The sequence below is a fragment of the Colletes latitarsis genome, unplaced genomic scaffold (genome assembly GCF_051014445.1).
Source record: "Colletes latitarsis isolate SP2378_abdomen unplaced genomic scaffold, iyColLati1 scaffold0006, whole genome shotgun sequence".
NCBI classification, from domain to species: Eukaryota; Metazoa; Arthropoda; class Insecta; order Hymenoptera; family Colletidae; genus Colletes; species Colletes latitarsis.
In genome coordinates, this window is record NW_027488366.1 from 32074057 (window position 1) to 32100784 (window position 26728).

Genomic DNA, 26728 nt, shown 5'->3' on the forward strand with positions numbered 1-26728 from the left:
CAATATTTTAGAGGACAACGCATGTTAGGTCTAGGTTAGGCCTGGGATTTGCCCTCATCAGGGTCATACTGTCGCAGGTTTAACATACTTGTTGAACGGATCCTGGGTTTTTTCTGGTTTGGTTCACGTAGTAATGTGGTGCCACACTGAAACATTCAATTAAACCTGGTCTTGATAAATATTTTAGTGGATAACGCATGTTAGGTTTGGGTTAGGTCTAGGATTTGCACTCATCAGGCTCATACTTTCGCATATTTCTCATACTTCATGGCTAGATCCTGGGCTGTTTCTGGATTGTATCACGTAGTAATGTGGTACCACGCTGAAACATTCAATTAAACCTGTCTTGATAAATATTTTAGAGGATAACGCATGTTAGGTCTGGGTTAGCTCTAGGATTTGCCCTCATTAGGCTCATACTTTCGCATATTTCTCATACTTGATGGCTAGATCCTGGGCTTTTTCTGGATTGCATAACGTAGTAATGAAGTACAACACTGAAACAGTCAATTAAACCTGGTTTCCATCAATATTTTAGAGGACAACGCAAGTTAGGTCTGGGATAGATCTGGGATTCGCCCTAATCAGGCTCATACTTTCGCACACTTCACATACTCGTTTGACAGATCCTGGGTTATTTTCTGGTTTGGATCACGTAGTAATGTGGTACCACACTGAAACATTCAATTAAACCTGGTCTTGATAAATATTTTAGAGGATAACGCAAGTTAAGTGTGGAATAGGTCTGGGATTTGACCTCATCAGACTCATACTTTCGCGTTTTTCACATACTTGTTGAACAGATCCTGGGTTTTTTCTGGTTTGGATCACGTAGTAGTGTGGTACCACACTGAAACAGTCCATTAAACCTGGTTGCGATCAATATTTTAGAGGATAACGCATGTTAGGTCTGGGTTAGGTCTATTATTTGCCCTCATCAGGCTCATTCTTTCGCATATGTCTCAAACTTGATGGCTAGATCCTGGGCTTTTTCTGGATTGCATCACGTAGTAATATGGTACCACACTGAAACATTCAATTAAACCTGGTCTCCATCAATATCTTAGAGGACAACGCAAGTTAGGTCTGGGATAGGTTTTGGATTTGCCCTCATCAGGCTCATACTTTCGCATATTTCTCATACTTCATGGATAGATCCTGGGCTATTTCTGGATTGGATCACGTAGTAAAGTGGTACCACACTGAAACATTCAATGAAACCTGGTCTGGATAAATATTTTAGAAGATAACGCATGTTAGGTCTGGGTTAGGTCTAGGAATTGCCCTCATCAGGCTTATTCTTTCGCATATGTCTCATACATGATGGCTAGATCCTGGGCTTTTTCTTGATCGCATAACGTAGTAATGAAGTACAACACTGAAACAGTCACTTAAACCTGGTTTCCATCAATATCTTAGAGGACAACGCAAGTTAGGTCTGGGATAGGTCTGAAATTTGCCCTCATCAGGCTCATACTTTCGCGTTTTTCACATACTTGTTTAACAGATCCTGGGTTTTTTCTGGTTTGGATCACGTAGTAATGTGGTACCACGCTGAAACAGTCGATTAGACCCGGTTTCGATCAATATTTTAGAGGATAACGCAAGTTAAGTCTGGGATAGGTCTGGAATTTGACCTCATCAGACTCATACTTTCGCGTTTTTCACATACTTGTTGAACAGATCCTGGCTTTTTTCTGGTTTGGATCACGTAGTAGTGTGGTACCACACTGAAACAGTCCATTAAACCTGGTTGCGGTCAATATTTTAGAGGATAACGCATGTTAGGTCTGGGTTAGCTCTAGGATTTGCCCTCATCAGGCTCATTCTTTCGCATATTTCTCAAACTTCATGGCTAGATCCTGGGCTTTTTCTGGATTGCATCACGTAGTAATGTGGTACCACACTGAAACATTCAATTAAACCTGGTCTTGATAAATATTTTAGAGGATAACGCATGTTAGGTCTGGGTTAGGTCTAGGATTTGCTCTCATCAGACTCATACTTTCGCATTCTTCACATACTTGTTGAACGGATCCTGGGTTTTTTCTGGTTTGGATCACGTAGTAATGTGGGACCACACTGAAACAGTCAATTAAACCTGGTTTCGATCAATATTTTAGAGAATAATTCATGTTAGGTCTAGGTCAGGTCTGGGATTTGCTCTTATCAGGCTCATTCTTTCGCATATTTCTCATACTTGATGGCTAGATCCTCGGCTTTTTCTGGATTGCATAACGTAGTAATGAAGTACAACACTGAAACAGTCAATTAAACCAGGTTTCCATCAATATTTTAGACGACAATGCAAGTTAGGTCTGGGATAGATCTGGGATTCGCCCTAATCAGGCTCATACTTTCGCGTTTTTCACATACTTGTTGAACAGATCCTGGGTTTTTTCTGGTTTGGATCACGTAGTAATGTGGTACCACACTGAAACAGTCGATTAAACCTGGTTTCGATCAATATTTTTGAGGATAACGCAGGTTAGGTCTAGATTAGGCCTGGGATTTTCACTCATCAGACTCATACTTTCGCATTCTTCACATACTTGTTGAACGGAGCCTGGGTTTTTTCAGGTTTGCATCACGTAGTAATGTGGGACCACACTGAAACAGTCAATTAAATCTGGTTTCGATCAATATTTTAGAGAATAATTCATGTTAGGTCTAGGTTAGGCCTGGGATTTTCACTCATCAGACTCATACTTTCGCATTCTTCACATACTCGTTGAACGGATCCTGGGTTTTTTCTGGTTTGGATCACGTAGTAATGTGGGACCACACTGAAACAATCAATTAAACCTGGTCTTGATAAATATTTTGGAGGATAACGCATGTTAGGTCTGGGTTAGGTCTAGGATTTGCCCTCATCAGGCTCATACTTTCGCATATTTCTCATACTTCATGGCTAGATCCTGGGCTGTTTCTGGATTGGATCACGTAGTAAAGTGGTACCACACTGAAACATTCAATGAAACCTGGTCTGGATAAATATTTTAGAGGATAACGCATGTTAGGTCTGGGTTAGGTCTAGGAATTGCCATCATCAGGCTTATTCTTTCGCATATGTCTCATACATGATGGCTAGATCCTGGGCTTTTTCTTGATCGCATCACGTAGTAATGAAGTACAACACTGAAACAGTCACTTAAACCTGGTTTCCATCAATACCTTAGAGGACAACGCAAGTTAGGTCTTGGATAGGTCCGAAATTTGCCCTCATCAGGCTCATACTTTCGCGTTTTTCACACACTTGTTGAACAGATCCTGGGTTTTTTCTGGTTTGGATCACGTAGTAATGTGGTACAACGCTGAAACAGTCGATTAGACCCGGTTTCGATCAATATTTTAGAGGATAACGCAAATTAAGTCTGGGATAGGTCTGGAATTTGACCTCATCAGACTCATACTTTCGCGTTTTTCACATACCTGTTGAATAGATCCTGGGTTTTTTCTGGTTTGGATCACGTAGTAGTGTGGTACCACACTGAAACAGTCCATTAAACCTGGTTTCGATCAATATTTTTGAGGATAACGCATGTTAGGTCTAGGTTAGGCCGAGGATTTTCACTCATCAGACTCATACTTTCGCATTCTTCACATACTTGTTGAACGGATCCTGGGTTTTTACTGGTTTGGATCACGTAGTAATGTGGTACCACACTGAAACAGTCAATTAAACCAGGTTTCGATCAATATTTTAGAGAATAATTCATGTTAGGTCTAGGTCAGGTCTGGGATTTGCTCTCATCAGGCTCATTCTTTCGCATATTTCTCATACTTGATGTCTAGATCCTGGGCTTTTTCTGGATTGCATCACGTAGTAATGAAGTACAACACTGAAACAGTCAATTAAACCTGGTTTCCATCAATATTTTACAGGACAACGCATGTTAGGTCTAGGTTAGGCCTGGGATTTGCCCTCATCAGGGTCATACTTTCGCAGTTTTAACATACATGTTGACCTGATCGAGGGTTTTTTCCGCTTTGGATCACGTGGTAAAGTGGTACCACACTGAAGCAGTCCATTAAACCCGGTTTGGATCAATATTTTAGAGGATAACGCATGTTAGGTTTGGGTTAGGTCTAGGATTTGCCATCATCAGGCCCATACTTTCGCATTCTTCACATACTCGTTGAACGGATCCTGGGTTTTTTCTGGTTTGGATCACGTAGTAATGTGGGACCACACTGAAACAATCAATTAAACCTGGTCTTGATAAATATTTTGGAGGATAACGCATGTTAGGTCTGGGTTAGGTCTAGGATTTGCCCTCATCAGGCTCATACTTTCGCATATTTCTCATACTTCATGGCTAGATCCTGGGCTGTTTCTGGATTGGATCACGTAGTAAAGTGGTACCACACTGAAACATTCAATGAAACCTGGTCTGGATAAATATTTTAGAGGATAACGCATGTTAGGTCTGGGTTAGGTCTAGGAATTGCCATCATCAGGCTTATTCTTTCGCATATGTCTCATACATGATGGCTAGATCCTGGGCTTTTTCTTGATCGCATCACGTAGTAATGAAGTACAACACTGAAACAGTCACTTAAACCTGGTTTCCATCAATACCTTAGAGGACAACGCAAGTTAGGTCTTGGATAGGTCCGAAATTTGCCCTCATCAGGCTCATACTTTCGCGTTTTTCACACACTTGTTGAACAGATCCTGGGTTTTTTCTGGTTTGGATCACGTAGTAATGTGGTACAACGCTGAAACAGTCGATTAGACCCGGTTTCGATCAATATTTTAGAGGATAACGCAAATTAAGTCTGGGATAGGTCTGGAATTTGACCTCATCAGACTCATACTTTCGCGTTTTTCACATACCTGTTGAATAGATCCTGGGTTTTTTCTGGTTTGGATCACGTAGTAGTGTGGTACCACACTGAAACAGTCCATTAAACCTGGTTTCGATCAATATTTTTGAGGATAACGCATGTTAGGTCTAGGTTAGGCCGAGGATTTTCACTCATCAGACTCATACTTTCGCATTCTTCACATACTTGTTGAACGGATCCTGGGTTTTTACTGGTTTGGATCACGTAGTAATGTGGTACCACACTGAAACAGTCAATTAAACCAGGTTTCGATCAATATTTTAGAGAATAATTCATGTTAGGTCTAGGTCAGGTCTGGGATTTGCTCTCATCAGGCTCATTCTTTCGCATATTTCTCATACTTGATGTCTAGATCCTGGGCTTTTTCTGGATTGCATCACGTAGTAATGAAGTACAACACTGAAACAGTCAATTAAACCTGGTTTCCATCAATATTTTACAGGACAACGCATGTTAGGTCTAGGTTAGGCCTGGGATTTGCCCTCATCAGGGTCATACTTTCGCAGTTTTAACATACATGTTGACCTGATCGAGGGTTTTTTCCGCTTTGGATCACGTGGTAAAGTGGTACCACACTGAAGCAGTCCATTAAACCCGGTTTGGATCAATATTTTAGAGGATAACGCATGTTAGGTTTGGGTTAGGTCTAGGATTTGCCATCATCAGGCCCATACTTTCGCATATTTCTCATACTTCATGGCTAGATCCTGGGCTTTTTCTGGATTGCATCACGTAGTAATGAAGTACAACACTGAAACAGTCAATTAAACCTGGTTTCCATCAATATTTTAGAGGACAACGCATGTTAGGTCTAGGTTAGGCCTGGGATTTGCCCTCATCAGGGTCATACTTTCGCAGTTTTAACATACATGTTGACCTGATCGAGGGTTTTTTCCGCTTTGGATCACGTAGTAAAGTGGTACCACACTGAAGCAGTCCATTAAACCCGGTTTGGATCAATATTTTAGAGGATGACGCATGTTAGGTTTGGGTTAGGTCTAGGATTTGCCCTCATCAGGCTCATACTTTCGCATATTTCTCATACTTCATGGCTAGATCCTGGGCTTTTTCTGGATTGTATCACGTAGTAATGTGGTACCACGCTGAAACAGTCAATTAAACCTGGTTTCAATCAATATTTTAGAGGATAACGCAAGTTAGGTCTGGGATAGGTCTGGGATTCGCCCTCATCAGACTCATACTTTCGCATTCTTCACATACTTGTTGAACGGATCCTGGGTTTTTTCTGGTTTGGATCACGTAGTAATGTGGTACCACACTGAAACATTCAAATAAACCTGGTCTTGATAAATATTTTAGAGGATAACGCATGTTAGGTTTGGGTTAGGTCTAGGATTTGCCCAGATCAGGCTCATGCTTTCGCATATTTCTCATACTTCATGGCTAGATCCTGGGCTGTTTCTGGATTGTATCACGTAGTAATGTGGTACCATGCTGAAACAGTCAATTAAACCTGGTCTGGATAAATATTTTAGAGGATAACGCATCTTAGGTCTGTGTTAGGTCTAAGATTTGCCCTCCTCAGGCTCACAGTTTCGCGTTTTTCGCATACTTGTTGAACAGATCCTGGGTTTTCTCTTGTTTGGATCACGAAGTAGTGAGGTACCACACTGAAACAGTCCATTAAACCTGGTTTCGCTCAATATCTTAGAAGATAACGCATGTTAGGTCTAGGTTAGGCCTGGGATTTGCCCACATCAGGGTCATTCTTTCGCATATTTCTCATACTTGATGGCTAGATCCTGGGCTTTTTCTGGATTGCATCACGTAGTATTGTGGTACCACACTGAAACAGTCGATTAAACCAGGTTTCGATCAATTTTTTTGCGGATAACGCATGTTAGGTCTAGGTTAGGCCTGGGATTTTCACTCATCAGACTCATACTTTCGCATTCTTCACATACTTGTTGAACGGATCTTGGGTTTTTTCTGGAGTGGATCACGTAGTAATGTGGTACCACACTGATACAATCAATTAAACCTGGTCTTGATAAATATTTTAGAGGATAACGCATGTTAGGTCTGGGTTAGGTCTAGGATTTGCCCTCATCAGGCTCATACTTTCGCATATTTCTCATACTTCATGGCTGGATCCTGGACTATTACTGGTTTGGATCACGTAGTAATGTGGTACCACACTGAAACAGTCAATTAAACCTGGTTTCGATCAATATTTTAGAGAATAATTCATGTTAGGTCTGGGTTAGGTCTGGGATTTGCTCTCATCAGGCTCATTCTTTCGCATATTTCTCATACTTGATGGCTAGATCCTGGGCTTTTTCTGGATTGCATCACGTAGTAATGAAGTACAACACTGAAACAGTCAATTAAACCTGGTTTCGATAAATATTTTAGAGAACAATTCATGTTAGGTCTAGGTTAGGCCTGGGATTTGCCCTCATCAGGGTCATACTTTAGCAGTTCTAACATACATGTTGACCTGATCGAGGGTTTTTTCTGCTTTGGATCACGTAGTAAAGTGGTACCACACTGAAACAGTCCACTAAACCTGGTTTGGATCAATATTTTAGAGGATAATGCATGTTAGGTCTAGGTTAGCCCTGAGATTTTCACTCATCAGACACATTCTTTCGCATTCTTCACATACCTGTTGAACGGATCCTGGGTTTTTTCTGGTTTGGATCACGTAGTAATGTGGGACCACACTGAAGCAATCAATTAAACCTGGTCTTGATAAATATTTTAGAGGATAACGCATGTTAGGTCTGGGTTAGGTCTAGGATTTGCCCTCATCACGCTCATACTTTCGCATATTTCTTATACTTCATGGATAGATCCTGGGCTATTTTCTGGTTTGGATCACATAGTAATGTGGTACCACACTGAAACAGTCGATTAAACCAGGTTTCGATCAATATTCTTGAGGATAACGCGTGTTAGGTCTAGGTAAGGCCTGGGATTTTCACTCATCAGACTCATTCTTTCGCATTCTTCACATACCTGTTGAACGGATCCTGGGTTTTTTCTGGATGGATCACGTAGTAATGTGGGACCACACTGAAGCAATCAATTAAACCTGGTCTTGATAAATATTTTAGAGGATAACGCATGTTAGGTCTGGGTTAGGTCCTGGATTTGCTCTCGTCAGGCTCATACTTTCGCATATTTCTCATACTTGATGGCTAGATCCTGGGCTTTTTCTGGATTGCATCACGTAGTAATGAAGTACAACACTGAAACAGTCAATTAAACCTGGTTTCCATCAATATCTTAGAGGACAACGCAAGTTAGGTCTGCGATAGGTCTGGGATTTGCCCTCATCAGACTCATACGTTCGCGTTTTTCACATACTTGTTGAACGGATCCTGGGTTTTTTCTGGTTTGGATCACGTAGTAATGTGGTACCACACTGAAACATTCAAATAAACCAGGTCTTGATAAATATTTTAGATGATAATACATGTTAGGTCTGGGTTAGGTCTAGGATTTGCCCTCATCCGGCTCATACTTTCGCATATTTCTCATACTTCATGGCTAGATCCTGGGCTATTTCTGGATTGGATCACGTAGTAATGTGGTACCACACTGAACCAGTCAATTAAACCTGGTTTCGATCAATATTTTAGAGGACAATGCAAGTTAGGTCTGGGATAGGTCTGGGATTTGCCCACATCAGGGTCATACTTTCGCATTTTTCACATACTTGTTGAACAGATCCTGGGTTTTTTCTGGTTTGGATCGCGCAGTAATGTGGTACCACACTGAAACAGCCCACTAAACCTGGTTTCGATCAATATTTTAGAGGATAACGAAAGTTATGTCTAGGTTAGGCCTGGGATTTGCTCTCATCAGACTCATGCTTTCGCATTTTTCACATACTTGTTGAACAGATCCTGGGTTTTTTCTGGTATGGATCACGCAGTAATGTGGTACCACACTGAAACATTCAGTTAAACCTGGTCTTGATGAATATTTTTGAGGATAACGCATGTTAGGTCTGGGTTAGGTCTAGGATTTGCCCTCATCAGGCTCATACTTTCGCATATTTCTTATACTTCATGGATAGATCCTGGGCTATTTTCTGGTTTGGATCACATAGTAATGTGGTACCACACTGAAACAGTCCACTAAACCTGGTGTTACGAGCCAGGGCCGTGCAGCGCGCGTGGCCTGCGAGTGCGAGAAAGAATATGGAATATGGTATCAATTTGTTAGTTAGGTACACGGACGAACCCGATGCGAAATCGGGGAGCCGCTAGGATAGTTGATAACGAGGACGAACCTGATGCGAAATCAGGGAGCCTCTGGGATGGAGTCACGTACGGACGAACCTGGTGCGAAACCAGGGAGCCGTAGGAGGGTGAAACGTCGTGAACGAACCCGATGCGAAATCGGGGAGTCACTAGGATTGTTGATAACGACGCAGACGAACCCAATGCGAAATCGGGGAGCTGCTAGGAGGTTGGAAGAAACGCAGACGAACTCAATGCGAAATCGAGGAGCTGCTGGGAGGTTGGATAAATCACAGACGAACCTGATGCGAAATCAGGGAGCTGTAGGATGCGGACGAACCTGATGCGAAATCAGAGAGCCGCTAGGATGGTAATAGATTGCGTGGACGAACTCGATGCGTAATCGAGGAGCCACTAGGTTGTAAGAGGTTGTATTTGGATTTGGGGATGTGTTAATTGACCTCGTAACTGTGAATTATTAAATATAATATAACCCGAGCGGTAAGGTTATATTATTATGGGAACGTTTAACTAATAATAATCGCTTTATATAATTGTGGGTTAAAGAAGTTGGGTAACTCTGATTTGATAATAAAAGTAGATATATTCTTAAATCAACAAATAAAATACAATTGTTTCGTGTATCTTATGTCGCGATCAAAGAATGAGTATATTTACCTAAAATGACCTTGCACGGTGTTGACGCACTGGCGATGCGGGGGTATGTCAGTTGGAAATAAAGGCCGCAATAGAATTTATGCCGGTTCACGGATTCTATATGGTTTGATACTAAAGGGTACGGTAGCCCGATCTCGCAAGATACAACTGACTATCAAATCGTATACGCGTGACAAGAGACGTGACGTTGACTCTAACGTGACGGTACGATTATGATCCCCCGAGTAATGAAATCACAGGGTTTATATACCAAAAAATCTGTGTGGGGCGGATTCAAAAGTACGTTAGAAATCACCGTGTGCACTATTCTCCGAATTGTATTAATTAACGGGCTGCTCTATTCCCCGAATTGTATTAATTAACGGGCTGCTGCATCGCGACGGAAGTGACCCCCATTTCAAAGGTTAGATAAGTAGCAGGGCGATTTCATAATGCACGCAAGTGACAAGAAAAATTTGAGGAACGAAACGTTCGACATACGTAACATCTCCCCCCCCAAGATGAAACATCGCGTTATGCGTGATGCTTTCATATTAGACGGAAAGCGCCCTGTTACTTATTTACAAAAGAAAATAATAAAAGTCGCGAAAAGTAGAATAATTGAAAGCTAAATGTGTCGGGGTGTGTAGTATCATGTTGTGGTGTGTACTCATCGATACTGGTGCGTTGTGTTCTGGGTTTAAACCTTGGGCACGACGTAGCCCACCTCCAACCAGTGCTCGGCCACGTTCACAGGTGGTTGCCCCTGTAGTCGGTCCAGGTGGAGATCGGCAACGACTCCGTCTTCCGCGTTACCGATCCGGGATATTCGGCCTCTTCGATTGCTCAATGCGAGGACTGCAATCCTCGTCCTTGCGTTGAGCGGGGTTATGTTTCTGGGTTGGACCGTCTATCGTAATAATCTTTTGAACGAATTTTCGCTTTATTTAAATTCTCTGAAGTAATGTTACGGATTTTAGTTATGTGTGAAATCAAGTCCTGTAAATAATCTCCATATGATTTTAATTTCTCTTTATCTGGGAAGGAACTGGGTTCTCGAGCTACTTTTCCAAAAATTAACTCGTATGGTGTGAAATTTGTTGCTTCGTGAACGGATGTGTTATATGAGAACATTGCAAAAGGAATTAATAAATCCCAATCTTCGTAATTATCTATGTAATGTTTGAGGTATTCAGTGAGCACGATGTGACTTCTTTCCAATGATCCATTAGTTTGTGGTCTGTATCCGGAAGTTGTTATTTGTTTGATTTTAAATATTTCTGCCAAATTCGTCATTAAATTTCCAATGAAACTAGTTCCTTTATCTGTTAATATTGCGCGAGGTGTACCGTAGATTGCGATAAAGTGTCGTGCGAAGGCATCTGCAATGGTCGCGGCTCGGATATTAGGTATTGCAACTGCCACGCAGTATTTCGTCAGATTGTCCTGTATGGTAAGAATATGTCTATTTCCATTAGGCGTGATTGGAAGAGGTCCCACGGTGTCCAGTGATATTTTGTCAAATGCATCCAGCGGTGTGTCGGTGATCAACATGGGTTGGCGAGTCTTTGCTCGAACTAATTTTTGTTCTTGGCAACTTTGGCATGTCCTGATGTACTCTTGAATTTCGTTGCGCATTTTTGGCCAATGGAATTTTGATCGAATGCGTTTGTACGTTTTTGTTATCCCTTTATGCCCTCCAATTAAACTATCATGGGCTTCGCGAATTATGTCCAATCTATCCGATTCAGACGGTGTGGTGATAGCGCAGCTGCATAGAGTAATTTGTTGATCTGTTTCGGTAAAAACTTCTTCCAATATTTTGTAAAATTTGTTAGCTGGTAATTTGTGTAAATCTCCTGTTACAGAGATTCGAAAGGAATTTATTTGATTTTGGTCCAGGGTATGTCTGAGAGTCTTTAACCCATGGGATACATCTTTTGCCGTAATATTGTCGTAAAAATTGTCAGAAATTACTATACTGAAGGTTTTAAACAATCCATTGTCTGAAGTCAATACGTGTCCCTTTTTCGGTTGCGCTGCCAAAAGATCCGGTTTATTAATTATTTCGGTGTCCAGTAATACTTTTCCTACGGTGGATATTAGGTTGCAATCTGCTGATATGAAGTGCGCGTAATGTCCGTTTTCCGCAGCGAGGGTGTTCGAAGAAACAGTTATTTTATAAGATTGTTTTGACGCAGTGTATCGGTGCTCGTTTGCGTCGGTTAAAACATCTGTGTCGGATGCGTATGGTAGGTAAGGGTCAGGCGTGTGGTCAAAGGCGTCAGGTAGCCGTTCTGCACTTGCTTCGGTTGCAACCCTTGCAGGTGGATGAATTATGGCTGGTTGTAAAATTTCGTCTGTAACATGCGGTGTTACCTGTGGAGTACTGAATACATTTTTACGAGGATTTTCCATAATTGTATTTTCATTATTGGTAATTTCAAGTGGTTCTTCAAAGGACATTAGGTCATCGGGTAAATTGTTATCTTCCTCCGGTAGTGTGTTCCTTGTGGAGTTTGCTGCTGGCAGTAAGTTGTTTATGATTTCCTGAGATTCGTCTGGCAATGTTACTTCGTGCGATAAGCTGGGTAGAGTTCGGTATCTAGCTATTATATTATCGGCGAGTGTTGAATTTTTCCATAAGAGGGGCCTTGTTCTTCGTCCGAGCTACTACTAGCCTCCCGGTATTTGGGTCGGTTTTCCCTATCTCGACGTAACTGTTGTATACGGTGACCTATGAATTGCTTATCGGTAGTCGGTGGTACTTGAGCCCGGAAGTCGGGATCGTCCTTTGACTCCCGCGGAATGAGCGGTAGACAGACTGATGGAGGGTTGCGCGATAACGCGTCCGCGTTCATGTTCGTTTTTCCACACTTGTGGATAACCTGATACTCGTATTCCGAAAGTCGTAATTTCCATTTTATTAGCCTGGAGGTCGGGTCCTTAACTGAATGTAGCCAGACTAAGGGACGGTGATCTGTGACAAGGGTGAATTTTGTTCCATAAATATAGGGTCGGAAATACTTTACTGCGTAAACCATTGCGAGACATTCCTTCTCTGTTGCCGAATAATTCTTTTCAGGTTTATTAAGGCTTCGAGATGCATATGCTATCGGTAAATCCTTTCCTATTTCCCCCTGGCTAAGTACAGCTCCTATGGCGTATTCGGATGCGTCTGTAGTCACGATGAAGGGTTTGGTGAAATCCGGATACTGCAATATAGGTTGTTGACAAAGTTCTTTACGTAATTGATTAAAACTTTGATCTTGTTCTTCTGTCCATTTAAATTTAATGCCCTTTCCTAGTAAATTGATCAATGGTTTTGACTTCACGGTGAAATCTGGTATAAATCTTCTGTAATATCCTGCTAAGCCCAAAAATTGTTGAATATTCTTCTGCGTTTTCGGTGTGGGAAAGTCTTGCACAGCTTTTAATTTTCTTGGATCCGGTCTTACCCCCATTTCGGAAATTATATGTCCTAAATATGCAACTTCTTTGCGTAGAAATTCGCATTTGTCAGTTTGAAGGGTTAAGCCCTGTTCCCGAAGGCGGTTCAATAATTTTTTAACTTTGATATTATGTTCTTGCAATGATGAAGCGTAAACGACAATGTCGTCCAGGTAAACGAAGAGGTCTGTTCCTTGTAATCCGGTGAGAACTTGATCCATGAGGCGTTGAAATGTAGGTGGAGCGTTCTTTAAGCCAAAAGGCATTCTTGAAAATTCGTAATGTCCATGCGGTGTGGTGAATGCTGTTTTTTGCTTATCCCTTGGATTCATTTCTATCTGGTGAAATCCACTGGCGAGATCAAAAACGGAAAAATATTTTGCTCCTCCTAATCGGTCCAAAATTTCTGTGATTTGTGGTAATGGATATTTGTCGGAGATTGTCTTTTCGTTTAATGCGCGAAAGTCTATTACCATGCGCCAACGTTTGTTTCCCTGTGAGTCAGCTTTCTTCGGTACGATCCATAAAGGTGAGTTGTAGGGTGATTTTGACGGAGTAATTATGCCTTGTGATAATAATGCGCTAACCTGTTTTTGTATTTCGTCCTGATGCACAGGCGGATATCGATATTGTCTTGTGTTTACTGGTATTTCGTCTATGGTGTGAATCGAATGATTAAAATCGGCTGCTTTTCCTAATTTGTCTCCAAGCAGAAAAAATCGGTCTGGAAATTCTTTTATTAAATCAGTGACGGATGCTCGTTCTTCCCTGTTTAAATGATTGGTATTTAGTGTATTTACGAGTTTTTCTATCCTATCTTCGGTGGTCCTGAATTTTGTTGGCTGTTCTGCATATGAGCAAAGGTCTTCGTCCGATGTGCTTAGAAAATCGTACGGTTCTATTATCTGTGGTTCTATCTCTACGTCGAGGTCTTCGCTGCTGGTGTTCGTTGCTAAGACGTGACATTTTCCGTTGTTATTTGTTACAGCTGCTTCCCCTACGTACAGTTGATCGTGAGTTTTAATACGTGGTAAATATCCTTCCTTTACTGTCGGGTTTGCTATTTTTACCGCGATTTGTTGTATCGTACGAGCTTCGAGCCTGTGTTTAGTCGGAGTTTGCGAGTTTAAAGATGAAAACAAATCATTGCGGTTTGAAAAACGTAATGGTCTAATAGGTTTGTCCCTTAATACCATGGTCCCATGATAATAAGAAATTTCGGCACCCTCTTGCATTAAAAATGGGCTTCCGATGAGTCCATCAGCGTCTATTGCAAGAGTTCTTACTATATAGAAAAATGCGGGTGTATCGTGAATATGGAGAATTGTGGTTCCTAACGTGTAAATTGGAGTTGTGGTTAATCCTGTTATTTCTATTTCTTCGCGAGAATTTATTATTGCTTTTGTTCCTAAAACATCGAGACGTACTAAGTTGATGGCTGCACCGCAATCGATTAAAAATGTTCCCTTTCCTAATTCCAGTTCTGGGACTTTGGTTTCGAGACGTGGGGCAGGTGTTTCTTTGATAAGGAGTCGTTTTCGAAGTGTACTGTTCTTTGACGACGGGTTTCGTTGCCGCTCATCGTGTCGCCGGTACGGTGAGCGCGATTGAAGTTTAAAGACCCGTTCGATTCAGCTGACGAGTCCCGCGAGTCGCGTCGGTTTTTTGGATTACGCGGATTTTTCCTACAGGATTTCCCGTCGTGTCCCGTAGTTTCACAATACCAACAATATAATTTCGGTTCGCGATATCTTTCGGAATTTTTTAATATGGAATAATGATTTCCTTCATCCTTAGGAAAATCGTAAGAACGCCTCGAAGGGGAAATCGAGGGGCTCCTTTGTCGCACGGGCCATGCCGACGCATGTGGTTGTTCCTCTCGATCCTCTTGACCTTCGTATGTTCTAGCATGCCGCCCTCGGTCATAACGACTCGGCGAGCCAGGGTACGACACTTGATTGTCGCGGTGGCGATAATCTTCGGTTCCACGATCCTTTCGTGACCACCGTGCAGGTGATTCGTTCCGGGGCATTTGTCTTCGATTCCTTAGTTTCCTGTCTATATGCAGCACGGCGTCGTAAGCATCTTCAAGAGTCCGTATGTCTCTAAATTGTGCCGACACCTTCCAAGAAATACGATCCGGTAAGCCTTCGATGAAATTTTCCAAAACATCTCGTTCCATCTCCTTGATGAAATCTTCGGCGTTGTCCCGGTATCTTTCTCGAATGGCTCCGCGCGCGCAATAAACCAGGTGACTAGTCCTGTCGACGTACTGTCGCAAACTTTCACCCTCGCGAATACGTAAACTCGCGATGTCTACTTGGAAATACGACAAACTTTTTCCCGGCGCGAATCTCTTTTTTAAATGTTTAATCAATTCGCTAACACTCACGAATTTATGCTCTAAGGTGCACCTTCGTGCGGGACCTATGAGTTTAGTCAGAACAATCGCCAGATAATCGGCTTCCGAACCCTCAGGTATCAATGTTAACCCATCCTCCACACTTTGTGCAAAACGCGATAAAGATGGAGTTTCTCCGTCGAAAGTCGGTATCGTCGATGTAACGTTTTGTATGCATGTCTTTTGTGTCAAAAGTGACATTGAATTTGCAAGCGATAATGTCAAGTTCATAATATCGTTCGACGAAATATTTGCTTGTGAACTTGTCATTTTTAATAATTTATTTTAATTCAACTAGAGAAAACTAGTATATTTAAATCCAATTAACAATGTGTATTAACTAGCGAAAACTAGTATATTCTTAACAAGAGTTAACTGGTTGACTTAACTAGCGAAAACTAGTATATCGTCTAAATTCAAGAAGAGAAATTTCAACTTCTCAAGAAACCCAAAAATTACGTAGCGATTCTAAAATAGTTAAATCCCACCGCTGTCACCAGTTTCTGTTACGAGCCAGGGCCGTGCAGCGCGCGTGGCCTGCGAGTACGAGAAAGAATATGGAATATGGTATCAATTTGTTAGTTAGGTACACGGACGAACCCGATGCGAAATCGGGGAGCCGCTAGGATAGTTGATAACGAGGACGAACCTGATGCGAAATCAGGGAGCCTCTGGGATGGAGTCACGTACGGACGAACCTGGTGCGAAACCAGGGAGCCGTAGGAGGGTGAAACGTCGTGAACGAACCCGATGCGAAATCGGGGAGTCACTAGGATTGTTGATAACGACGCAGACGAACCCAATGCGAAATCGGGGAGCTGCTAGGAGGTTGGAAGAAACGCAGACGAACTCAATGCGAAATCGAGGAGCTGCTGGGAGGTTGGATAAATCACAGACGAACCTGATGCGAAATCAGGGAGCTGTAGGATGCGGACGAACCTGATGCGAAATCAGAGAGCCGCTAGGATGGTAATAGATTGCGTGGACGAACTCGATGCGTAATCGAGGAGCCACTAGGTTGTAAGAGGTTGTATTTGGATTTGGGGATGTGTTAATTGACCTCGTAACTGTGAATTATTAAATATAATATAACCCGAGCGGTAAGGTTATATTATTATGGGAACGTTTAACTAATAATAATCGCTTTATATAATTGTGGGTTAAAGAAGTTGGGTAACTCTGATTTGATAATAAAAGTAGATATATTCTTAAATCAACAAATAAAATACAATTGTTTCGTGTATCTTATGTCGCGATCAAAGAATGAGTATATTTACCTAAAATGACCTTGCACGGTGTTGACGCACTGGCGATGCGGGGGTATGTCAGTTGGAAATAAAGGCCGCAATAGAATTTATGCCGGTTCACGGATTCTATATGGTTTGATACTAAAGGGTACGGTAGCCCGATCTCGCAAGATACAACTGACTATCAAATCGTATACGCGTGACAAGAGACGTGACGTTGACTCTAACGTGACGGTACGATTATGATCCCCCGAGTAATGAAATCACAGGGTTTATATACCAAAAAATCTGTGTGGGGCGGATTCAAAAGTACGTTAGAAATCACCGTGTGCACTATTCTCCGAATTGTATTAATTAACGGGCTGCTCTATTCCCCGAATTGTATTAATTAACGGGCTGCTGCATCGCGACGGAAGTGACCCCCATTTCAAAGGTTAGATAAGTAGCAGGGCGATTTCATAATGCACGCAAGTGACAAGAAAAATTTGAGGAACGAAACGTTCGACATACGTAACACTGGTTTGGATCAATATTTTAGAGGACAATGCATGTTAGGTCTAGGTTAGCCCTGAGATTTTCACTCATCAGACTCATACTTTCGCATTCTTCAGATACTTGTTGAACGGATCCTGGGTTTTTTCTGGTATGGTTCACGTAGTAATGTGGTACCACACTGGAACAGTCGATTAAACCAGGTTTCGATCAATATTCTTGAGGATAACGCATGTTAGGTCTAGGTAAGGCCTGGGATTTTCACTCATCACACTCATTCTTTCGCATTCTTCACATACTTGTTGAACGGATCCTGGGTTTTTTCTGGTTTGGATCACGTAGTAATGTGGTACCACACTGAAACATTCAAATAAACCTGGTCTTGATAAATATTTTAGAGGATAACGCATGTTAGGTTTGGGTTAGGTCTAGGATTTGCCCACATCAGGCTCATACTTTCGCATATTTCTCATACTTCCTGGGCTGTTTCTGGATTGTATCACGTAGTAATGTGGTACCACGCTGAAACAGTCAATTAAACCTTGTTTCGATCAATATTTTAGAGGATAACGCAAGTTAGGTCTGGGATAGGTCTGGGATTCGCCCTCATCAGGCTCATACTTTCGCACACTTCACAGACTCGTTTAACAGATCCTGGGTTTTTTCTGGTTTGGTTCACGTAGTAATGTGGTACCACACTGAAACATTCAATTAAACCTGGTCTTGATGAATATTTTAGAGGATAACGCATGTTAGGTTTGGGTTAGGTCTAGGATTTGCCCACATCAGGCTCATACTTTCGCATTTTTCACATACTTGTTGAACAGATCCTTGCTTTTTCTGGTTTGGATCGCGCAGTAATGTGGTACCACACTGAAACAGCCCACTAAACCTGGTTTCGATCAATATTTTAGAGGATAACGAAAGTTATGTCTAGGTTAGTCCTGGGATTTGCCCTCATCAGACTCATGCTTTCGCATTTTTCACATACTTGTTGAACAGATCCTGGGATTTTTCTGGTATGGATCACGTAGTAATGTGGTACCATACTGAAACATTCAGATAAACCTGGTCTTGATAAATATTTTTGAGGATAACGCATGTTAGGTCTGGGTTAGGTCTAGGATTTGCCCTCATCAGGCTCATACTTTCGCATATTTCTTATACTTCATGGATAGATCCTGGGCTATTTTCTGGTTTGGATCACATAGTAATGTGGTACCACACTGAAACAGTCGATTAAACCAGGTTTCGATCAATATTTTTGAGGATAACGCAAGTTAGGTCTGGGATATGTCTGGGATTCGCCCTCATCAGGCTCATACTTTCGCACACTTCGCGTACTCGTTTAACAGATCCTGGGTTTTTTCTGGTTTGGTTCATATAGAAATGTGGTACCACACTGAAACATTCAATTAAACCTGGTCTTGATAAATATTTTAGAGGATAACGCATGTTAGGTTTGGGTTAGGTCTAGGATTTGCCCTCATCAGGCTCATACTTTCGCATATTTCTCATACTTCATGGCTAGATCCTGGGCTATTTCCGGATTGGATCACGTAGTAATGTGGTACCACACTGAAACATTCAATGAAACCTGGTCTGGATAAATATTTTAGAGGATAACGCATCTTAGGTCTGTGTTACGTCTAAGATTTGCCCTCCTCAGGCTCACAGTTTCGCGTTTTTCGCATACTTGTTGAACAGATCCTGGGTTTTCTCTGGGTTGGATCACGAAGTAGTGAGGTACCACACTAAAACAGTCCATTAAACCTGGTTTGCTAAATATCTTAGAAGATAACGCATGTTAGGTCTAGGTTAGGCCTGGGATTTGCCCTCATCAGGGTCATACTTTCGCAGTTTTAACATGCATGTTGACCTGATCGAGGGTTTTTTCTGCTTTGGATCACGCAGTAAAGTGGTACCACACTAAAACAGTCAATTAAACCTGGTTTCGATCAATATTTTAGAGGATAACGCAAGTTAGGCCTGGGATAGGTCTAGGATTTGCCCTCATCAGGATCATTCTTTCGCATATTTCTCATACTTGGTGGCTAGATCCTGGGCATTTTCTGGATTGCATCACGTAGTATTGTGGTACCACACTGAAACAGTCGACTAAACCAGGTTTCGATCAATATTTTTGAGGATAACGCATGTTAGGTCTAGGTTAGGCCTGGGATTTGCCCACATCAGGGTCATACTTTCGCATTTTTCACATACTTGATGAAGAGATCCTGGGTTTTTTCTGGTTTGGATCGCGCTGTAATGTGGTACCACACTGAAACAGCCCACTAAACCTGGTTCCGATCAATATTTTAGAGGATAACGAAAGTTATGTCTAGGTTGTCGCCGCCGAGCCGTACCGCGTCCCTGATCACCCTCATTGGGTGGGCGACGCGGACGGCTTGGTGGCGACGGTATGGGGAGGGGGCGACGGGTCCCCACCGTTCTCCTTGTTGGAGCGCGGTCGGGGATTCGTCGCCGTGGACTGGGGGGGAGTCGCTGTGGTGGGGTTCTACATTTCGCCCCGTAGCGGTCACGCTGCGTTCGAGCTGTACTTGGCCGAGGTCGCGGCATGCGTGCAGCGCTACGCGGACCGGCCGGTGCTGGTCCTGGGGGATTTTAATTGCAAGGCGGTGGCTTGGGGATCCCCCAGGACCTCCGTTCGCGGCGGGATCCTGGGCGATTGGGCGGCGGGGCTCGACCTCCTGGTATTGAACCGGGGGTCGGAGCACACATGCGTGCGGCGATATGGGGGGTCCATCGTGGATGTTGGATTCGCGACCCACAACGCCGTGCGCATGGTGTCGGGTTGGCACGTGGTCGCGGGGGCAGAGACACTCTCCGATCACCGGTACATCCGGATGGAGGTCTCTGCCGCCGCGAGTGCATCCCGACACGGCCGCCTGCGTGGCACCCCACCACGCCGCTGGGCGCTTCGGCGCCTGGACAAGGACGCCCTGATGGCAGCTGCCCTCGCTGCAAATTGGCCGCAGGGAGCGGCCGAGTTGCCGAGCATAGAGGAGGAGGTCGCCCGGCTCGGAGCATTGGTCGCGGGTATTTGCGACGCGGGGATGCCTCGGGTCGGGCGGGCTTCTCCTCGCCGGGCGGTGTACTGGTGGTCGGACGCGATCGCGGAGTTGCGAGTCGCGACTGTCCGCGCCCGACGCCAGTACACCCGCGCGCGCCGTCGTCAACGTACAGGCGACGGCGTGGCGCGAGCGAGGGCAGCTGATGACCTGTATGGAGCATACCGCGTGGCGCGGGTTGCTCTGCAGGTCGCCATCAAACGGGCCAAGACCCAGGCAAGGAGGGAGCTCCTCCAGACCCTTGATGACGATCCATGGGGGTGCCCATATAAGGTGGTGCTGAATAAGCTCCGCCCGTGGGCGCCCCCCGTCACCGAGGGTCTTGACCCCCGGCTGCTGGAGGACGTGGTCAATACACTCTTCCCAATTGGGGAGAGGGGACCGCGTCCTCCGGCGGCGGCGGCTGTCCCAGTGGAGTGGACGGCCGAGCTGGGGGTCACGCAGGAGGAGCTGGCAGCGGCCATCAGACGGCTCGGGGTTCGTAACACGGCCCCGGGTCCGGATGGTGTGCCCGGCCGGGTTTGGGTCTTGACCCAGGGCGTCCTTGGGGCCGACCTCAGGCGGTTGTTCGACCGCTGCCTGAGGGACGGGCGATTCCCCCCCAGTTGGAAGGTGGCGAGGATGGTCCTCCTCCGGAAGGAGGGTCGGCCCGCGGAGTCTCCCTCCGCATACCGGCCCATTTGTCTCCTCGACGAGGTGGGCAAGCTCTTCGAGCGTGTGATTGCTGCCCGCCTCGTCGAGCACCTGTCGCGGGGTGATCCCGGTCTTTTTTTTTTTTTTTTGTCGTGGGGAAAATCTTCGAAAGACTCCCTCCCACCTCCTTGGGGAGAGGTGGGAGGGGTGTGTGGGATTCCCCGCGCCCGTACAACGACAGGCGCGGGACCTACCCACTAAAAACCCCACGGTGACCCTTCGGCACGCTTTGGGAGGATAACGGGAATCGCTCGAAGCATTCTTCCGGTATCCTCCCCGTGCCCGCGCTTTCGCGCCCATCCCCCGGGGGGACAATCGGTCCCCCCAGTAGACACACTGCCTCATAGCGGCGGGACGGGGCCACTCCATCCCGCCGCTATCCGTCCCGGGGCCGCGTTTAGTGGCGGCTGCGAGCCCCAACTCGCAACCGCCCGCGACCCCGTTTCCACCCCTCGGCGGCCGGGCGTTCATGGCCGCACCAGACCACCGAGGGTGCCTCCCCTTCCGTCGGACCGGTAGGGGGAGGCACTCCTACCCCCAACCGGTCCGACCTGGCGCCGCCTGGCGGGAGGAGGGTCCCCTCAGGACCCCCCTCCCAGCCTAGGTCATCCGCCACGCCGAGGCGGCCGCCCGCGACGCCTCGCGACCGGGCGACGTCCTCAGGCCACCGCACGAGCGCGAGCTTCAGCGCGCCGCTGAAGCTCGCGCTCCCTCCCCGCGGCCTCCTTCTGCAACATTACGTTCTCGCAGAAGGAGGCCACGGCCCTCTACTTCTCCTCGCTGCCGAGCATGGCGCGCACCACGCCCGGCAGCGAGACATCCCGCCCGACGACGACGACCAGTACACGGCGCTCCCCCTCCCACGCGGGGCATACCTCCAGGGTATGATCCGCCGTGTCCTGCTCAGCGTCGCAGTGACAGCAACGCGCCGTCGGCTCCTTCCCTATCCGGCACAGGTATCTTCCGAAGCTGCCATGCCCGGAAAATACCTGTGCCAGCCGGTAGGTGAGGCTGCCATGGCCTCTGTCCAGCCACTCCTTCAGGAGTGGCCGAACCGCCCCGACAGTCCGGTGCCCCGCGGTTGGCAGAGCCAGCCGCTCCTGCCACGCGAGCAACACGGACTGCCGGGCCTGGCGCTTCAAATCGCCCCAAGCAGGTACCTGCTCGCCCGGGACCGCCCCCACCCCCGCGCGACGGTCGACGCGGTGCCGGTACATCACCGCGTGCGACCGCGCGAGCAGGTCCATGGGCGGCATCCCCGCTAGAACCGTCGCCGCCTCATGTGACATGGTCCGATACCCGCGGACGACCCTGAGCGCCATGCGCCTCTGCACCCGACGCAGCATAGTCATGCTGCGCCGGGAGGCAGCCAGGTCGTCCGCCCAGACGGGGGCCCCGTATAGGGCCACCGACTGGACCATTGCCACATAGAGGCGACGAACTCGGCCCGCCGGGCCCCCCAGGTTGGGCAGGATCCGGCCCAGAGCCGCAACCATCCTTTCCAACCGGGGGACCAGGCAGCGGAAATGCTCCTCGAAACGCCAGTGGCTATCGAGGATCAGCCCTAGATACCTGATCTGGGGCTTCACCTCGATGTCAGCCCCACCCACCCGGATCAGAGGGGGTGGCGGATCCTGCCGAGGTGAATGAAACGCAATCACCTCGGTCTTATGGACCGCCACCGTCATCCCCACCCCCTGATCCGGACGACGACGCGTTGCGACCCCTCCTCCGCGCGACGCATGGCCCTCCCCCAGTGCGCCCCGACGGCCAGCACCAGTGTGTCATCCGCGTAACACACCGTGCTGACGCCGTCGGGGAGGCCGGCCCGCAACACCGAGTCGTACGCGATGTTCCACAGGAGTGGCCCGAGGACCGACCCCTGCGGAACACCGCAGTACACCTCCCTCCGCATATCACCATCCCGGCCCGGATACTCGATCCACCTGCCGCGGAGATAATCCCCGACGACCGCCCTGAGACAAGGAGGGACTCGATGATATTCGAGTCCCCTCCCTATCTCTTCCCAGGGGAGGGTGTTAAAGGCATTGGCAATATCCAAGGATATTGCCAATGCCACCCCTCCCCGGGAGACGGCCGCCTCCGAGAGGGCCCTCACACGACCTATCGCGTCGATAGTCGATCGGCCCCCCCGGAAACCGAACTGGCAGTCGGCCAGACCGGGATCACCCCGCGACAGGTGCTCGACGAGGCGGGCAGCAATCACACGCTCGAAGAGCTTGCCCACCTCGTCGAGGAGACAAATGGGCCGGTATGCGGAGGGAGACTCCGCGGGCCGACCCTCCTTCCGGAGGAGGACCATCCTCGCCACCTTCCAACTGGGGGGGAATCGCCCGTCCCTCAGGCAGCGGTCGAACAACCGCCTGAGGTCGGTCCCAAGGACGCCCTGGGTCAAGACCCAAACCCGGCCGGGCACACCATCCGGACCCGGGGCCGTGTTACGAACCCCGAGCCGTCTGATGGCCGTTGCCAGCTCCTCCTGCGTGACCCCCAGCTCGGCCGTCCACTCCACTGGGACAGCCGCCGCCGCCGGAGGACGCGGTCCCCTCTCCCCAATTGGGAAGAGTGTATTGACCACGTCCTCCAGCAGCCGGGGGTCAAGACCCTCGGTGACGTGGGGCGCCCACGGGCGGAGCTTATTCAGCACCACCTTATATGGGCGCCCCCATGGATCGTCATCAAGGGTCTCGAGGAGCTCCTTCCATGCCCGGGTCTTGGCCCGTTTGATGGCGACCTGCAGAGCAACCCGCGCCTCGCGGTATGCTCCATACAGGTCATCAGCTGCCCTCGCTCGCGCCACGCCGTCGCCTGTACGTTGACGACGGCGCGCGCGGGTGTACTGGCGTCGGTCGCGGACAGTCGCGACTCGCAACTCCGCGATCGCGTCCGACCACCAGTACACCGCCCGGCGAGGAGAAGCCCGCCCGACCCGAGGCATCGCCGCGTCGCAAATACCCGCGACCAATGCTCCGAGCCGGGCGACATCCTCCTCTATGCTCGGCAACTCGGCCGCTCCCTGCGGCCAAGTTGCAGCGAGGGCAGCTGCCATCAGGGCGTCCTTGTCCAGGCGCCGAAGCGCCCAGCGGCGTGGTGGGGTGCCACGCAGGCGGCCGTGTCGGGATGCACTCGCGGCGGCAGAGACCTCCATCCGGATGTACCGGTGATCGGAGAGTGTCTCTGCCCCCGCGACCACGTGCCAACCCGACACCATGCGCACGGCGTTGGGGGTCGCGAATCCAACATCCACGATGGACCCCCCATATCGCCGCACGCATGTGTGCTCCGACCCCCGGTTCAATACCAGGAGGTCGAGCCCCGCCGCCCAATCGCCCAGGATCCCGCCGCGAACGGAGGTCCTGGGGGATCCCCAAGCCACCGCCTTGCAATTAAAATCCCCCAGGACCAGCACCGGCCGGGCCGCGTAGCGCTGCACGCATGCCGCGACCTCGGCCAAGTACAGCTCGAACGCAGCGTGACCGCTACGGGGCGAAATGTAGCACCCCACCACAGCGACTCCCCCCCAGTCCACGGCGACGAATCCCCGACCGCGCTCCAACAAGGAGAACGGTGGGGACCCGTCGCCCCCTCCCCATACCGTCGCCACCAAGCCGTCCGCGTCGCCCACCCAATGAGGGTGATCAGGGGCGCGGTACGGCTCGGCGGCGACCGCCAGGCCAACCCCCCACTCCGCGAGGACTTGGGACATCAAGTCCTGTGCCGCGCGGCAGTGGTTGAGGTTGGCCTGGAGGAGGAGGCGGGGCGGCATTAATTAATGGCAGCGTCAGCCTCCTCCCGGCCGTCCGTCCCCGTAGCACCGTCCACCTCCATGGAGGACGATGTCACCGCCCTCGGCACCGGAGCCGGTGCAGCCCGCCTCTTCCTCTCCTTCCGGGAGGGGGGGAGCACTTCTTGCTCCCCACCCTGTGATCGGCTGGCCTCCCCATGTCCGCACACAGCGGGCAGTGGGGGGCCGCCGAGCACTGGCTCGCACGGTGCTCTTTGGCACCGCAACGGTAACACTGACCGCTGCGGTCCACCGGCGAGGTGCACCACTGCCTCACGTGCCCCAATTCGAGGCAGCGGTGACACTGGAGCGGGCGCGGCGCGAGGATTTCCACTCGCGCCGAAACCCACCCCACCAACACCCTCCCGGATTCCGCCACCTTACGGGCGGCGGAGAGGGGGCACCGGGCCCACACCGACCCGAGGCCGGAGGGCGACCTGCGGATCTCTCCGATCCGCAGGTCCTCCACAGGACAGTCCCCCGCCCTCGCAAGGGCACGGGACGCTTCCTGTGCGCTGACCGAGTCGTCCAGCCCACAAACGCGCATCTCCGTGCGCTTCGTGGGCCGAGCGACCCGGACACCTGGCTCGCCCAGCTGCTCCCGGAGCCTCTGGGCGAGACGATCCGCCTTCGCGCCGCCTTCTGCACCGGGGATCTCCAGCAAGAGACCCCCGGTCACGGCCCTCTTCGCCCTCACGGAGGCGATGCCCAGCTCTTCCAGGGAGATATTCTCCCTGGCGAGCCGCATCGCCTCCGCGAGGGTCAGGTCGCCCCCCTGCGCAACGGTCAGCGTCACCGCTGCCGTTTTTGGGGGACGACCTGGTCGTGCCTTCCCGACCTTCGCGGCCTTTACCTTGGCCGCCGGCGGCGGAGGCGGAGGCTGCGGTTGCGAGGCCTTCCTCGCCGCCCGCTTCGCCTTCCGCCCCACCACCTCACTCCACGCCACCCCCCCTTGGGAGGGTGCTGTGGAGGACGCGACCACCGCGACCACGGGTACACCACCCCCCTTGGGGGTCACGACCCGGGGCCCTGGTGCCGCAACGCTGGGCGGAGCCTTCACTCCGCCCTTCTTTGCCTTCCCCGACTGTACCGGAACAGGTCGGGGAGGCACCGCCTTCCTGCTGACCGCTCTTCCGGCGAGGAGCTCCTCCCGGAAGGCGGCCAGCTTGCCATCAATCATGTCCCCAATCCTCCTCAGAAGATCGTCTTCTGAGGAGGACGGGGACTTCTTCACGGGCAGAGTGCGGGTGGAGGGGCCCGCGGTGCCCCGCACCACTGCCGCCGCACTCCGCTTATTTACCTCCGCCGAGGGACGCGGCGGTGGAGGAGGAGGGAGGATGGGAGGGAGGGCCGCGCTGTTCCACAGCGCCTCTGCCCTCCTCCTCCCCTGTCGCTCCTCCTCCAACAGGAGCTGCAGACGGGCGTTCCGCCCTCTGAGCTCCCGCGCCGCCTCCCTCATTTCCTCCGTCGCGGCCTTCAGGGCCTCCGCGCCACCGCTTTTCTGCCCCTTAAAGGCGCAGGCAGCGGCGACTTTCTCCACCCGCCTCAGGGACGAGGAGATCCTCTCCGATATCTCCTCGGTCACCTCGTCCCTGAGGCAACTCAGCCTCACCGACGGGCTCATCGCCCCGCCCACCTCGACGACGGCCTGCCCCGCCCTCTTCCTCTTAGAGCCTATGTGGCTCGTGCTGGAGGAGAAGGACGAGACCGACGCCGTCTCGTCGTCCTCCTCCACCCTCCACGAAGCCGGACCTGGCGCTGAGTGGGGCGCGAGCGCCGCCACCCTAACCCCAACCTCGTCTCCGTCCTCCCCAACCGACAAAACC